The 17,550-nt window shown below is 39.6% G+C and overlaps 1 pseudogene; it reads right to left on the reverse strand.

Moving 5' to 3' along the window:
• Nucleotides 1–492: 492 nt before the first annotated feature.
• LOC102406220 lies at nucleotides 493–1,067 on the reverse strand (annotated as a pseudogene).
• Nucleotides 1,068–17,550: the final 16,483 nt, after the last annotated feature.

Raw genomic sequence — 17,550 nt, forward strand, 5'->3', positions numbered from 1 at the left:
ACTGTTTATGTAAAAGATCTATCTTTCTTCTCTTTTGACCACTCCCCAAACTAGGAGTGTAGGAGCGCTGCATCTCCAACTATGTAACATAGTACCTTGTACTCAAGAATGTTTGTTGGTGGTAAGCAAGTAAGTGATTAAACCCTTGAATCAATTTTGCCATTTCCAACACAGTGGTTTTTCAATAACCAGGTGAAAAGTTAAAGGACCAATAATTAGTTGAATCAATAGGAAAGTGCATAGAGGCAAATGGCTATTTTCCCTGGAGGAACATTTAGGACAATTGTGGCTTGCTGAAAAAAGGGCAGCAGCATATAGAATCCAAAAACAGGATAATGGAGCAGTAGATGGCTTCTGTGATGGACTAGCAGGAAGGCTTAACTTTTTTAAAAAAAATTGAAGATGTTTTATTGCCTCTTTAAAATACCACAGTGGAGTCCATAGAACCATGTGGTATCTTGCTGTTTCTGCAGCCGGACCACTCAGATCTTATTAGTCAGCCTGCTGAATTGTTCCTTTTTAAGAATCATAGATGCCATCCAAAAATTTTCTGAAATCGTTGTTTTTAACTGTGGTGTCTTGCTGAATCAAAGCACCTGAATTTGACACAAGTTCAATGACATTTCTTCCAAGAATCAACTCATCTTCCTGGACTTGAGATACTGAACAAGCAACCCCTGGCCTCATCCGAATCCTACGGATGTATTTTTCATCCCCAAAATAGCATCTCAACAAGAGAACCATTCTCCTGAATAACAAAGTTGATGGGGAAGTGGGCATATACAGACCTCATCTTGTAATGGAAACCAAATGTAACACCCTTGATCATGCTCTGTACATGACTACAGATCGTGTGAACAGTTGCCAGTTCCTTTCTGTTTCCCCACCATTTGTCAACCCGGAGCCTCTTTTTTTTCTTTCCAAAGAGACTCAGCTCTACATTGATGTGATTGAAGTCCCTCTACAGGGTGCCTCTGGGGTCCTTCACAATAACTGTCCGTCCCTTCAGAGTAACATTGACATTTTTCTGGAACATCGACAGTCTGATTGCTGAGAAAAGTCTTCATTCTCACAGTAGATGTGGCAAAGAGCAGTCTTTTTAGTACCAAAAATTCTTTGACACCTGGGGAAGACTACAGATCCCTTCTTGGAAAAATGTTTTTAAAGAACATAAAACACGTAAGATTACAAAGGAAGCTAATTACATATAAGTACAGTTTTCAAAATAGGCTTAGACAATTTATTAATAAGATTTAGCAGTAGGTTTGATGACTACCATAATTTCTTAAAAGTAGTGAGTATAAATGATATTTTAAGAAATTTGTGACAACTGTAATATGATAGGAAAATATATTTTTGACAGTCACAGGCACCGCTAATCTTTTGTGGTTTTTGCCTACATTCATAGTTGATGAAAATGCTAAATTTCAGGCTAGTAAAATTAAAGTCATAATTTTTTTTCCTTTTTAAATATATAGGCCCCTTAAATTCTATTCATAAACCACCTGAAGGGGTCTATGGACCCAAGGTTAAGAACCTCTGGATAGGGCTTCCCTGGTGGCTCAGTGATAAAGAACCCACCTGCCAATGCAGGAGACATGGGTTCAATCCTTGATCTGGGAAGATCCCACATGCTGCAGAGAAATGAAGCCTGTGCGCCACAACTATTGAGCCTATGCCCTTCCCAGCATAGACAAAATAAAATAAATAAATAAAATTATATTAAATAAGAATCTCTGGATGAAAGGAAAGTTAGGGTGATGGAAAATAGGGAATTATGAGGGAAGAGGAAGCAAAAGGAGTTTCCTTCTGCAAGTAGTCCTCTCTATTTTCCTTCAGAAAGCTCACAGTATTCACTTCCTAGCCTCTCATTTGTTCTCCGCTCCATTACAGTGAGGTTTGTGTCCCGTCCTTCCACAAAACCATCCTTTCCCAAGTCATGTCTGGTGTCCCGGCAGGATGCTGACGAGAGTGTATCTCGGTCCTTACTTCATTTGATTTCTCTTTGGCTTTTGTACTGTTGACTGCTCTCTTTTTAAAGCTTCTTTTCCCCTTTGGCCTCTTTCTTTTTCTCATGTCTTTCTGGTTCCTTTTCAGCCTTCTATCCTACTTCATCTCATGTCTCTGGATGGGTCCCTGGAGTTCTAACTACCCTATATATCTGCTCTCGTTCTGCGTTCTTTCTCTGGATAGTCTTGTCAATCTAATCTACATCTTTAGCTGAAGGCTCTTTCCTGATCCGAAGTCCCTATGTTCCGCTATCCACAACTCTTCTTAAATATACCAGGGATTCCTCCGACTCAGTATATCCCCCAATTAAATTTATTCTCTTCCCCTCTCTGCTTCTTCTCTTATGTTCCCCATTTGGGTGAATGACACTGCAATCCAAATCTCCCCAAATTAAAGCTCCCAAACATAAAAATAACTGCCAAATTTTCCAGAGTGACTATCTTGAAAACTGCTCAAGTTTGTCCCTTTTTTTCCATTTTACTATGATTGCCTTAGATATTTTAGTAACTAGTAACAATTCATGTTTACACTTGGTACTCTGCCAAGTGTTTTGTATAAACTGTTTATTTAATCCTCATATCACCCCACCGGATGAAAATGATTATGCCTTAAATTACACATGAGGAAATAGAAAAAAAGGGAGAGAAGGAATTTCCCAAGTTTACAAGGCTTTTAAGTGGCAGAGCCAGGATCGGCACATTGGTCTGTTGGGTTCCAGGGCCATATGCCCAGCTGTTGTTCTTAGGGTCTCCAGGATTGCTCTAGTAAATTTTATTTATTATGGCACCACCTAAGTTCTCTCTCTTAGAGGCAAATCTTATTTGGCTGCCTAGGCTTTTCAGTGTTCCCAAGACCCTCCCCCATGCCACTCAATTCCTCAGCTAGGCTCCAAGAACTCACCCTGCTTATGTCTCTAGCCTCTTCTCTTGAAGCCACCTACCTTCCATTCCACACCCACATGCTTTTCTTCCCAGGGGCTTTTCTTCCTGAGCCCCACAGCCCCACAGGATCAGTTTGCTAAGGTAGTCATAATAAAGTACCATGGACTGGGTGACTTGAACAACGGGAATACATTTTATCACAGTTTCAGAGGCTGAAATTGTCACGATCACGGTGTGGGCAGGGCTGTTTCTTTTGAAGTCTCTCTCCTTGACTTGCAGATGGCCGTCTTCTCATTGTGTTCTCACATAATCTTCCCTCTGTGCTTATGCATCCCTGGTGTCTTTCTGGGTGTCCATGTTTTCTCTTCTTTCTTAGAAGGACATCTGTAAGATTGGATTAATGGCTCTACCTAATGGCCTCATTTTGACTTAATTACCCCATTAAAGGTCCTAACTCCAAATACAATCTCATGCAGAGCTCCAGGGGCTATGGCATTACCAAATAAAATCCTGGGAGGACACTATTCAGTCCACAACACCCGCTCACATAGCTCATTTTGACTCATCCTTTTCAACTCATTCTTTCATGCCACCCACTCTGGGAAGTCTTCTCTGGCTGCCTCAGGTCTGAGTTAAATGCTTCTGACATTAATACTGTTACAATCCTTGAACTTCTTCCTGTTATACTATTCTGTATTGCAATTATTTTATTTCTCTGACACCCCCATTGCACCAAGCTCCTTGAAGGCAGGAACTGTGACTCATTTTTCATTTTTCTAACCAAAGCCCAAAACCCAGTACCTGCATCATATGTGTATTTAATCAGTCAATTAGTTAACAATTTGATAGTTAATATTTTCCAAAAGCTTATTTTAGTCAGATACTTTTCAAGAAATTAAGGACACAGTGGTGAGCAAGACCAAAGAAAGTTCCTCCTCTCATGGAATTGACATTTAGCTAGCAGTCAATAAATAGGTGAAAATAAATGAACAGTATAATTCTGGTACTGAAAAAGAAAATAAAATGGAGTAATTTGGTGGAAAGCAGCTTTTGTTGTTGTTTAGTTGCTAAGTCATCTCCAACTTTTTACAACTCCCATGGACTGTAGCCACCTCTGCTGACAAAGGTCTATATAGTCAAAGCTATGGTTTTTCCAGTAGTCATGTATGGATTGTGAGAGTTGGACTGTAAAGAAATCTGAGCACTGAAGAATTGATGCTTTTGAACTGTAGTGTTGGAGAAAACTCTTGAGAGTCCTTTGGACTGCAAGGAGATCAAACCAGTCAATCCTAAAGGAAACAAGTCCTGAATATTCATTAGAAGACTGATGCTGAAGCTGAAACTCCAATACTTTGGCCACCTGATGTGAAGAACTGACTCACTGGCAAAGACCCTGATGCTGGGAAAGATTGAAGGCAGAAGGTGAAGGGGATGACAGAGGATGAGATGGTTGGATGGCATCACCAACTTGATAGACATGAGTTTGAGCAAGCTCTGGGAGTTGGTGATGGACAGGGAAGCCTGGCGTGCTGCAGTCCATGGGGTTGCAAAGAGTTGAAAATGACTGAGTGACTGAACTGACTGACTGACTGGACTGTAACTCACCAGGCTCCTCTGTCCATGAAATTTCCCAGGCAAGAATACTGGAGTGGGTTGCCATTTCCTTCTCCAGGGGATCTTCCTGACCCGGGGATCAAACTTGCATCTCTTTCACTGTGGGTAGATTCTTTACCTCTGAGCCACCAGGGAAGCCCTAAAAGGCAGTGTTAGGGGACTTCTTTCATCGGGGGTTCAGGGAAAGCTGGAGAAGACATTTGAGACATGGCTTGAATGATAAGATGTAACCATGCATGATCTACAAGAAGAGAGTTTCAAGCAGGACACATCACAGGCAAAGACCCTGAGATGGGAATTAACTTGGCAAGTTTGAGGGACAGTAAGAAGTCCAAAGTGACTTTAGATCAGTTACTGATGGTGAGAGCAGAAGAAGATGATGTCAGAAGCTCGAGCTGATTTCTAAGTACAGAGGAAGCCACTGAACTGTGTTGAACCAGGGCTGGATATGATATGATTTGTGACCTTAATAATATTCCTCTGGCTGCTGTGTGCAGTGTAGATTTTAGAAGGACAATGGTGGAGCTGAGAGTCTGGTGAAGAGAGTGCTGTCAATAATAGAACAGGTCTCAATTGGGAGTGATCTTGTACCCCTAAGCTCTCAAAGGGCCTTTGGCAATGCTGGAGGGATTTTTGGTTTTCACAGCTGCGGGGCTGGAGTGCTACAGCAGTGTAGCAGGTAGAGGCCAAGGATGCTGCTAAACAGCCTCCAATGCACAGGATAGCCCCCAAGACAAAGAATTATTTGGTCAAAATGTTAGTAGTGCTGAGACTGAAAAACTCTGATTTAGAGAGAAATGACGGTGGTTTGACCCCAGTGGTAGTAATGGAGGTTGTAAGAAGTTCTTAGACTAAGATATATTTGGAGGTAGCTGGTAAACTGTACAGGACTTGTAGACAGATCAGATGTAGGCTCTTAGGTTTAGGGCCTGAGAAATGAGGTGGGTGTTGGTAATATTTACTGAGATGAGGAACACTGGGGGTTAGTCCTTAGAGCATAGATGATACATAAACCATGAGACTGGATGAACTCATTCAGGTAGATAATGTAGAGAAGGAAAGAGGCCTCAGACACTTCAGCACTGGAAATCCTCTTAGAGGAAGTGTAGCCAATGCAGGAGACAAGAATGAGGTCCTCAGAAGGCCAGAGAGGATGGGCTCCAAACTCAGGGAAGGTCACCCGAGAAGCAGGAACATTTCTTCCACTAAAAATGGGAGGGAGGTAAAGTCCATGAATGGCTTCTCAGATGTCTCAGTGGTAAAGAATTGCCTGCCAACGCAGGAGGCACAGGAGATGTGAGTTTAATCCCTGGGTCAGGAAGATCCCCTGGAAGAGGAAGTGGCAACCCCCTCCAGTATTCTTGCCTGGGAAATCCCATGGACAATGGAGCCTGGCTGGCTATAGTCCATGGGGTCACAAAGACTCGGCCATGACCTAATGACTAAGCATGCACAAAGTTCGTGATAGGTGTATAGGCAGGTGAGTGGATTTGGTAACAATAAGGACGGTAGCTTTAATTGCATTTATTGTTTTTATTAGACTGAGCGACTTTGGAGAAGGCAATGTCACCCCACTCCAGTACTCTTGCCTGGAAAATCCCATGGACGGTGGAGTCTAGTAGGCTGCAGTTCAGGGGGTCTTGAAGAGTCGGACACGACTGAGCGACTTCACTTTCACTTTTCATTTTCATGCATTGGAGAAGGAAATGGCAACCCCCTCCAGTGTTCTTGCCTGGAGAATCCCAGGGACGGGGAAGCCTGGTGGGCTGCAGTCTATGGGGCACACAGAGTTGGACACTACAGAAGCGACTTAGCAGCAGCAGCAGCAGACTGAGTGACTAAGCACGTACATATTGTCTTATGAACTAAGGTCTGAGTGTGAGTATCAGTTGAGTGTGAGTGTGAATGTGTGTGTAGCAGGGGGAGATATTTGAGATTTGAGAAGGGAGAATGTTATTTGATAGCAAAATTGGAGAGGGGGAGAATGAAATAACCACGGAAATGAGATAGAATTCTCAGAGTTTTGAGCCATTTGAGCTTTGTAGTCAAAATTTAAAACGAGTACAGTCAGTATAATTTCTGAATTAATAATTAATTAATAACTTGTATTGAATAAATAAAATGTCATAGTAACAATAATATCAACACTTACCATTTCTTGACCATTTGTAATGTAGCACGCTTCAATCTTTACAGAATACTCTTATTTAATACTCTCAAATAACCCCCATGAGATAGGCAACATTATACTCAACTAACTTCTAAGGAAACTAGAGCTCAGAGATATTAAATGATTTGTTCAAGGCCACACAGTAAAGAAGAGAATCCAAAACTGGTTCCATCAAACCAGAGCTCATATTCTTCACTAACATTTTATATCCTCCTCAGGCTGTGGTTGTTATTGCTGTTCAGTGGCTAAGTTGTGTGCAACTCTCTGTGACCCCATAGACTGTAGCCCGCCAGGCTCCTCTGTTCATGGAATTTTCCAGTTAGGAATACTGGAGTGGGTACCCACTCCCTTCTCGAGGGGATCTTCCCAACCCAGGGATCAAACCCATGTCTCCTGCATTGCAGGCAGATTCTTTATCATCTGAGCCACCAGGGAAGCCCTCCTCAGGCTATGCTTAATGACAATCACTGCCCTGAGCAGGGCTTTGTCATTTCCCTACCTTTCTAAAGGCCAAAAATGCTAATACTCCAAGAGAAGGGGTGGGAGTAAAGGGAGGCAGTGCTAAAAAAAAATCACCAGTTTTCTTAAAAATGCATATAATTGATACTATGATTTACTTTGTTGTAATGTATCTCTCTCAAGATTCTTCTTGAGACTTAACATAAACCCAAGTGTCCTGTTTATCCACATGGGTTCAGGAAGGCCTGTGGAGAGGGAACAAGACACCAGAGAGAGAACAGGCACAGGCTGTGATTTGCCCTCAGTCTCTAACCTCCCACGGGACAGTCTTGAGTATGGAAGAGCGACTAAGATGACTTCTACCAAGGAAACAATCCACTTTCCCCCATGCCTCCACCTTTGGGTGGAAGAAGATGTGAGAGTTGAGAAAGAGATTATCTAAAACCTCAAGAGATTCTCTGAAGAGAATGGAGATTTTCCTTTGTAATTTGACTTCTACTGCACACCCAGCTCACCCCACATTCTTGACAGTGATGTGGTTCACTTAGAGATTTAATGCAAAATATGACATGTCCTTTCATTCAAAACCACCAAAGTAAAATGATGCACTGAGTTTCCCTCATTTTAAATCACTGTCAGCCATACTCTTTATTTCCCTCCCTTTAACAATTAAAATGTTTTAGGGCTCTTTTATTTTTTTCTGCCAGAGGAGATGAGGATAGAAGTGGACAATTGCTAAATCTGATGAATTTCCATATAGCATTATTGATATAAATGTATATCCCATTAAATTTGGATTTATTCTTTCTATTCCTGTTATATTTACCTACTGCTTGCCATTAACTATGCCAATGTGGCCCTATTATTAAAAAGTTGTTTCTAAAAGACCAACTTTTTTCATACCTTTGTTTAAATACTTATGAAAGTTAAAACTCAACATTTGTTTACTTATAGAGCTATTTATTTTTTTCTCTGAACATTGTTTCAACAATTTGTATATTTTGACTACATACTTTCTCACCTTGTCAGTCATGATGAAACATATTGGCTAAGATGGGGCACCCTACATGACACTGGGAGAGTTAACATCTCTCACATGTGTGTTAGGTTAAGCCCTGATGTATCTGGTTCTTCCTGTCCAAGAAAAAGTTTAAGCAATCATTTAGCATTCCACAAATATTGATTATACCCCTACTGCCTAGCACCCTGTTAGGTGCTTGAGATACAAAGAAGGGTAAGACCTGGTCATTGTTTTCAAGGAACAGAAAGAGACAAGTACATCAAGTGTTACTGAGAGTATAATAGCTTCATCTGAAGGACAGAGTGGAAGGAAAGAAAGCAACACACAACCTGCAGAATGTTCTGGCGTTTCTATCCTAAGATGAAGCCATTGACCTTCTCTCACTCTCCAGCTCCCTCATGGCTAAGAGAGCTCTGTGAAGGGAAGGGAAGTGAAAGTCGCTCAGTCGTGTCTGACTTTTTGTGACCCCATGGACTATAGAGTCCATGGAATTCTCCAGGTCAGAATATCGGAGTGGGTAGCCAGGGATTGAACCCAGGTCTCCCACATTGCAGGCGGATTCCTTAGCCACAAGGGAAGCCCGAGAGAGCTCTGGAGAGAGATTATCAGCTGGTACCACCCACCACCAGAAGACTGGGTTTAGGAGTCAGATAGACCTCGTTCAAATTACATATCCATCCATCACTTAAGAAGATGTGAATTTGGCAACTTTTTTAACCTCATTGAGTCCAAATTTCTTTATCCACAAAGTCAGGCTTATTGTAAGGTATGCAATGTTGTGAAGTGCCTAAGAGGTAAAGGTTTGCAGCCAGGCTCCCCCGATTGAGCCAGGGCACCTCAGGCAAATAATTGAATCTCTCAGATTTACAAGGAAATGATTATCCTAACCTTTTGTGAACTCTTTGTTGCTTTCATTTGTAAAATGAGGACAATAATGCCATGTATCTCTTTGGTTTGGGGGTGGATTAAATGATTAAAGTGCATAGAATAGTGCATAGTACATTGTAACTGGTCAATAAATGTTAACTGTCATTATTATTAGATCTACCTTACAAAGCAGCTGAAAATTAAATGAAACAGTGTGTCACAATAGCTAGCACAGTTCCAAACCCTAATACTCCCTTACTAAATTCAACAGATGAAACTAAGTGAACTAAATGTGGCTTTCTCACTTTTCTTTCATCAAGTCTCTGACCGTGACTTCAACAGAGGGAGCTTTTAAAACCTTAAATCAGTCCTATTACAGTTCTCCCAGTTCTCCAGGGGTTTCCTGGCTCACTCAAAATAAAAGGCAAAGTCCTTAGTTCAGTTCAGTTCAGTCGCTCAATTGTGTCCGATTCTTTGCGACCCCATGAATCGCAGCACGCCAGGCCTCCCTGTCCATCACCAACTCCCGGAGTTCACTCAAACTCATGTCCATCGAGTCGGTGATGTCATCCAGCCATCTCATCTTCTGTTGTCCTCTTTTCCTCCTGCCCCCAATCCCTCCCAGCATCAGAGTCTTTTCCAATGAGTCAGCTCTTCGCATCAGGTGGCCAAAGTACTGGAGTTTCAGCTTTAGCATCAGTCCTTCCAAAGAACACCCAGGGCTGATCTCCTTTAGAATGGACTGGTTGGATCTCCTTGCAGTCCAAGGGACTCTCAAGAGTCTTCTCCAACACCACAGTTCAAAAGCATCAATTCTTCGGCGCTCAGCTTTCTTCACAGTCCTACTCTCACATCCATACATGACCACTGGAAAAACCATAGCCTTAACTAGACAGACCTTTGTTGGCAAAGTAACATCTCTGCTTTTGAATATGCTATCTAGGTTGGTCATAACTTTCCTTCCAAGGAGTCCAGTTCAGTTCAGTTCTCACTCAGTCGTGTCCAAGTAGTAAGCGTCTTTTAATTTCATGGCTGCAGTCACCATCTGCAGTGATTTTGGAGCCCAGAAAAATAAAGTCTGACACTGTTTCCACTGTTTCCCCATCTATTTCCCATGAAGTGATGGGACCAGATGCCATGATCTTCGTTTTCTGAATGTTGAGCTTTAAGCCAACTTTTTCACTCTCCTCTTTCACTTTCTTTAAGAGGCTTTTTTAGTTCTTCTTCACTTTCTGCCATAAGGGTGGTGTCATCTGCATATCTGAGGTTATTGATATTTCTCCTGGCAATCTTGATTCCAGCTTGTGCTTCTTCCAGCCCAGAGTTTCTCATGTGTACTCTGCATATAAGTTAAATAAACAGGGTGACAATATACAGCCTTGATTAAAGTCCTTAGAGCAACCTACAAATCCAAAAACAACTGGTCCCACCCTGCCTCCCTAACCTCCCAGCCTCCCCGTCCAGGCCTCACTCACGCTGCCTTAGCCACAGGGGATCTGGGTTGTTCTTTGTACATGCCAAGCAGATTGTTATCTCCCACCCTGGCTGTTTCCTCTCCCTGAAAGGCCCTTCTTCCCTCAGAAACTGGCACAGCTGACATCCTCTCATTCCTCAGGTTGTCTTCCCAGTGAGGCTATCCTTTACCCTGCTATTCCCTTGCGTGTGTGCATGCTCAGTCACTTCTGTCGAGTCCGACTTTCCACAGCCCTGTGGACCGTAGCCTGCCAGGCTTCTCTGTCCATGGAATTCTGCGGGCAAGAACACTGGAGTGGGTTGGCATTTCCTTCTCTAGGGGACCTTCGGGACCCAGGGATGGAAACTTTGTCTCTTATGTCTCCTGCACTGGCAGGCAGGTTCTTTACCACTAACGCCGCGTGGTAAGACTTTCAGCTTTGTATTTCTGCTTAGGACACTCTTATCTGCTGTACCACATATCTTACTATTTATCCAGTTCTGTCTTCCTTCACTAGAAGGTAAAGTATTCTTAACTTTGATATAAAAAGTTAAATTTGCTAGACATATCTGTTTAAATACTTATCAGTGCTTATTTACAAAAACTGACTACAATCTGGGTCTTGTGCCAAAGCTTTACAAATTTCAAATTGTTCTCATGCAAAGCATGTTCTCTAAACGTAACTTAAAATAAAAAGTAAACAATGAAAGACATGCCAAAAAAATTTCATATACTTGGAAAGGAGAAGTTAAATTGTATACTACAAAGATTTATAACTAAAAATATTAAAATTATTACATATTAAAATATGAGCAAATCAGCAAAAGTAGCTTTTAGTAAAAAATATGTAGCCTTAAATGTTTATATTAGGAAAGAATAAATGAGCTGTACTTGCAAGCTTAGAAAAAAATATTTAAGGAGGAATAAAAGTTAAAAACAAATTAAAGTTTTAGAAAATAGAAAATATAATAAGATTTACAAAGTCTTTGGTTCTTTGAAAAGACTACTAAAATACACAAACTGCTAGCAAGCTTGATAAAGATTAAAGATGGCTCAAATAAACAATGTTATCAATGGAAAAATAAAATGATTTCATATTCAGGAAAATTTATAAAACATAATTTTGATTAATTTTATGCCAGTAAGTTTGAAAATTTAGAAAAAAAAAATACAAACTTTAGAAGTAGTTCAACAACCTATTAAGAACACTGACAGAAATTTTCCCATAAAGGAAGCATCAAATCTCAGATAGTTTTATTGATGCATTCTACAAAATTTGCAAAGAAAAGTTTATTCTAATCTTTTGAAATCTCTTCCAGAAAATAGAAAAAAGAGGGAATATCCCTTACCATACTCTGTGGGTTTAATATAATCATGATAGCAACCAGACAAGGATTGCATAAGAAAAAAAATTGCAGGCCAACTTTACTTATGAATATAAATTTAAGAATTCTAAATAAAAATATTAGATACATCACGATCAAGTTGGATTATCTCAAGAATTCAAGACATATAACTTTAGAAAATTCTAGAATGCTATTCATCAGAAGAATAGATTAAAGGAGGTATAACTTATACGTTTTTTCTCGAATATTTGGTGTTATTCCAAGGAATATTTGAAAAAACAACGATGAGTTGTTTGGATTTAAAACCGAAGTTTCTAAGTTTCCCTGGCTCTGATTTAACTGTTCTTTTATCACCTGGCAGAATGAAGGAGTTAAAAAAAGAAAGAAAATTAGACTTTCATATCTGAGTTTTGTCCTTAAAATATCCTATTTAATAAGCCTTCCACTGAAATGGCTTTATTTTCTTATATTGTGAATTTTCCCATCCAAATTCATGCAAAGTATACAAGAAAACTCTTATGAGGAACTATCTTATTACTAAGTTTGGTGAGCAGCATCTCCTCCATTCTTTTATCTTGTAATTCATAATTTTAAAATTACAAAATTGTTAATTGTGTAGCATGACTTGTGATTGATTTTTTAACGACTAGAATAGTTTGTAATCAAATTTCTTTTGCCAGATTAAAATAGGAATAAAGTAAAGTAACATATTTACTGAGCTTAACATGCTCTATAGGCATTGACTTGTAAACTCCTATGAGGTTACTGATGCTTGAAAAAGTGAAGAAACTGGCCAACATTCCCTGTTTCTAGCATAGAGTGTTATTGGAACTTAAGCAGAGTTTATTTGACTTTAGAGATCAGCCTCCATCTGCCAGACTTGGGAGGAAAAATGACATACTGAGACAGTTTTCTTGATAATTAGAGAAAATTTTCACTTTCTTTTACAGTTTTTTTTTTGTTTGTTTTCTTTTTTACTTTGGTGCTTTTGATATGGGAATGTTAACCAAATAATTTCTGCAATTTTGCTGGATTCTCTATTTATATATCAAAGTTTTTATTAGTTTTATACAGATTCCCATTTTGATAAGCTCATTACAAACTGTAGTAAAGGTAGTAGGAATTTAGTTTGATATCCAAAGACACTGGTAAGTTTTTGTACTAGAGGAAATGTATTTGACGTCTATGTTTGACCTGGGAAAAGACTAAAAGATAAGAGAATTTTTGTTTGACTTCATAGCATCTTCCGGGTTTCTATGGCTCCCCTCATTGTATTGCATTCTACTCTATTTCTCTTCACTTTTCACACTCAGTCTATCATTAATCATTTAAAATAGACTAATAGCTCATGCAACTCCTCTGCCTCTTTACCATGAACCCACCCTATCTGAGGATGGACAAGGAAATGGCAGCCCATCCAGAATTCTTGCCTGGAAAATTCAATGGACAAAGGAGCCTGGAGGGCTGCACGGCATGGGGTAATGAAGAGTCGGACACCACGGAGCATAATACCACCTGACTTCTGCCCCAAGCCTGGAAACCCTAAAAAAATCCTGCTGCTGCTATTCTGTTCTGGCAGATAAATTCTAAAGAAGTTTCCCAATCATACAGTCGTTCTCACTGTAAATTTATGTTCTGTAAATTTGCTGAGCACTCAATATTGCTTACCAAGTTATTTCTTATTAAAGCTACAATTAGCTATCTTAGTCTTCCTGCACAAGGCCTAGTACCTTCATTTTTCTATTCAAGACTTCAGTGTATTTCTTCTCCACCCAGTAACAGAAAAGAATTTCCCTTTCTCTTTTTTTTGGAAAATATTGAGACTATTAGGTTATCATTAGACCCATGGTTTTAAGATCTAGTTTATTCATGCTTCCATCCTGGTTAGCTGCTTATATTTACTTTTGTTTTCAAAGATGTTGCCCAGATACAATACCATCCATGGAAGAATGCAACTTAGTTACTACCAAAGATGTTTTCTTTTTTTTTTTCCTGGAAGCTGTGCTATTGTTTCTAATAATTTGCATTAATTCCAGTTCTCAGTGATTCTTCAAAACTCATTTTAAATGAATTAGTTAATATGTACACAAAGCCCTTAAGTATATTATAATTACAAGCAGGTAGATTGATGGATCTGGCTATATCCTCATTGTTTTATTTACTATTGTTTTATACTGTTTAGAAAATATTATTTTTTAAGTGTTTATTCACTAATATGTTTGCTTGTAAGTATAGGCAAATGTTTAACCATTTATTATAATTGACATGATTCTTTTTATAAAATCATATTGAATAGGTCCAAAATAAATAATTCAGTGAATCTCTGTTGCTGTAACTGTTCTATTCAGCTTTATATTGGGACCTACATGAGTTTTATCTCATGAACATCATTAAAATGCCTCAGGTAATCACAACAATGGAAATTTCAGACATCAGAATGATTACATGCATACACACACACACATCTTGTAAAGGTAAACTAAATCTATAATGTAGTTTAAATTGTGAGCTGGAGTAGAGAATATATCTTGTGCTTTACTGTATGATTAGAGGGCCTAATGTAGGCCTGTGAACAGAGTACGTACTCAGTACTTGGATGAATGAGTGCAAAGACCTGTGGTCATCAGTAATGCATCTAGACACTGAAGCCAGTTGCTTACACACATGTCCTAGCTCCATTGCTCCACAACTGTATGATGCTAAGCAAATGATATGCATTCTCTGAATCCCAGTTTCTCAGTCATTAACTGTGGATAATCAATATATTCACCTCAAAAAATTTTCTTGAGCATTAAATGAATTAATAATACCCTACATATAATAAGCATTCAGTTAGTATTAGCTATTACTGTTTGGTACAGTTACACTAAAATGGAGCCTTGTCTTTATATTTTGTATGTAGATATGCTTTTTTTTTATTCATAGAACTTAAAAAATTTTTTTAATTTTATATCTGGGTATAACCGATTAACAATGTTGTGATAGTTTTGGGTGAAGAGCAAAGGGACTCAGCTATACAAATGCGTCATATGTAGATATTTTCTAAAACTATTACCCCAACAAGATCTGCACAGAATAATTGTTCAATGAAGTTCTTGCTGCTGTGTGGGTTCAGTTCAGTTCAGTAGCTCAGTCATGTCTGATTCTTTGCCACCCCATGGACTGCAGCACGCCAGGCCTCCCTGTCCATCACCAACTCCCAGAGTTTACTCAAACTCATGTTCATTGAGTCAGTGATGCCATCCAACCACCTCATCCTCTGTCGTCCCCTTCTTCTCCCACCTTCCCTTAATCTTTCCCAGCATCGGGGTCTTTTCAAATGAGTCAGTTCTTTGCATCAAGTGGCCAAAGTATTGGAGTTTCAGCTTCAAAATCAATCCTTCCAATGAATATTCAGGACTGATTTCCTTTAGGATGGACTGGTTGGATCTCCTTACAGTCCATGGGACTCTCAAGAGTCCCAACACCACAGTTCAAAAGCATCAATTCTTCAGTGCTCAGCTTTCTTTATAGTCCAACTCTCACGTCCATACAAGTCTATGGGAAAAACCATAGCCTTGACTAGATGGATCTTTGTTGACAAAGTAATGTCTCTGCTTTTTAATATGCTGTCTAGATTGCTCATAACTTTCCTTCCAAGGAGCAAGTGTCTTTTAATTTCATGGCTGTAGTCACCGTCCACAGTGATTTTGGAGCCCCCCAAAATAACAGTTTGTTTCCACTGTTTCCCATCTATTTGCCATGAAGTGATGGGACGAGATATCATGATCTTAGCTTTTTGAATGTTGAGCTTTAAACCAACTTTTTCACTCTGCTCTTTCACTTTCATCAAGAGGCCGTTTAGTTCTTCTTTGGTTTCTGCCATAAGGGTGGTGTAATCTGCATATCTGAGGTTATTGATATTTCTCCCAGCAATCTTGATTCCAGTTGTGCTTCATCCAGCCTGGCACTTTGCATGATTTATTCTGCATATAAGTTAAATAAGCAGGGTGACAATATATAGCCTTGACATACTCCTTTTCCTATTTGGAACCAGTCTGTTGTTCCATGTCCAGTTCTAACTGTTGATTCCTGACCTGCATACAGATTTCTCAAGAGGCAGGTCAGGTGGTCTGGTATTCCCACCTCTTGAAGAATTTTCCACAGTTTATTGTGATCTACACAGTCAAAGGCTTTGGCATAGTCAATAAAGCAGATGTAGATGATTTTCTGGAACTTTCTTGCTTTTTCGATGATCCAGCAGATGTTGGCAATTTGATCTCTGGTTCTTCTGCCTTTTCTAAGACCAGTTTGAATACCTGGAAGTTCATGGTTCATGTACTGTAGAAGCCTGGCTTGGAGAATTTTGAGCATTCCTTTCCTAGTGTGTGAGATGAGTGCAATTGTGCAGTAGTTTGAGCATTCTTTGGCATTGCCTTTCTTTGGGATTGGAATGAAAACTGACCTTTTCCAGTCCTGTGGCCACTGCTGAGTTTTCCAAATTTGCTGGCATATTGAGCACAGCACTTTCACAGCATCATCTTTCAGGATTTGAAATAGCTCAACTGGAATTCCATTACCTCCACTTGCTTTGTTTGTAGTGATGCTTTCTAAGGCCCACTTGACTTCACATTCCAGGATGTTTGGCTCTAGGTGAGTGGTCACACCATCATGATTATCTGGTTTGTGAAGATCTTTTCTGTATAGTTCTTCTGTGTATTCTTGCCACCTCTTCTTAATATCTTCTGCTTCTTTAGGTCCATACCATTTCTATCCTTTATTGAGCCCATCTTTGCATGAAATGTTCCCTTGGTATCTCTAATTTTCCTGAAGAGATCTCTAGTCTTTCCCACTCTATTATTTTCCTCTGTTTTTTTTGCACTGATCACTGAGGAAGGCTTTCTTATCTCTCCTTGCTAGTGTTTGGAACTCTGCATTCAGATGGGTATATCTTTTCTTTTCTCCTTTGCTTTTCGCTTCTCTTCTTTTCACAGCTATTTGTAAGGCCTCCTCAGACAGCCATTTTGATTTTTTGCATTTCCTTTTCGTGGGAATGGTCTTGATCCCTGTCTTCTGTACAATGTCATGAACCTCGTTCATAGTTCTTCAGGCACTCTATCAGATCTAGTCCCTTAAATGGGTTAAATAAATGTTACATGGGTTAAATGAATGTTAAAGCCTAGTTAAGCTCCTGACACATGTTAGACATCAAGAATACTAGTTTTTGTCCTCCCTTTTTCTCCCCTGACTTACCATGTCCTTAACCTCATATTTCTTTCTGACCACTGCTATTCTTATGACTGTATTATAAATAACATTTTGGCACTGTTAATCCCACAACTTTGATCTCCAGACATCTATTATTCTCTGGGTCTTTATGTTCATTTACAAGAAAACCTTGATTCTATAATCAGGTAAACCAAAATTTAAACCTTGGTGTTACCACCTGATCTCCTCAGGCTTTATACACTGCAAAAAGGTCCTTAATCTACTTTACAGAGTTGCTGAAAGGATTAGGGCAGTTATATGCTCTGTTCCCATTATAATGCCTGGCACACAGTAAATTATCAAAATATATTACTCTAGTTCTTCTCTTCTTGAACTGCTGCTACTGCTGCTGCTAAGTCGCTTCAGTCGTGTCCGACTCTGTGCGACCCCATAGATGGCAGCTCACCAGGCTCCCCTGCCCCTGGGATTCTCCAGGCAAGAATACTGGAGTGGGTTGCCATTTCCTTCTCCAATGCATGAAA

The sequence above is a fragment of the Bubalus bubalis genome, chromosome 6 (assembly GCF_019923935.1).
Source record: "Bubalus bubalis isolate 160015118507 breed Murrah chromosome 6, NDDB_SH_1, whole genome shotgun sequence".
Taxonomy (NCBI): domain Eukaryota; kingdom Metazoa; phylum Chordata; class Mammalia; order Artiodactyla; family Bovidae; genus Bubalus; species Bubalus bubalis.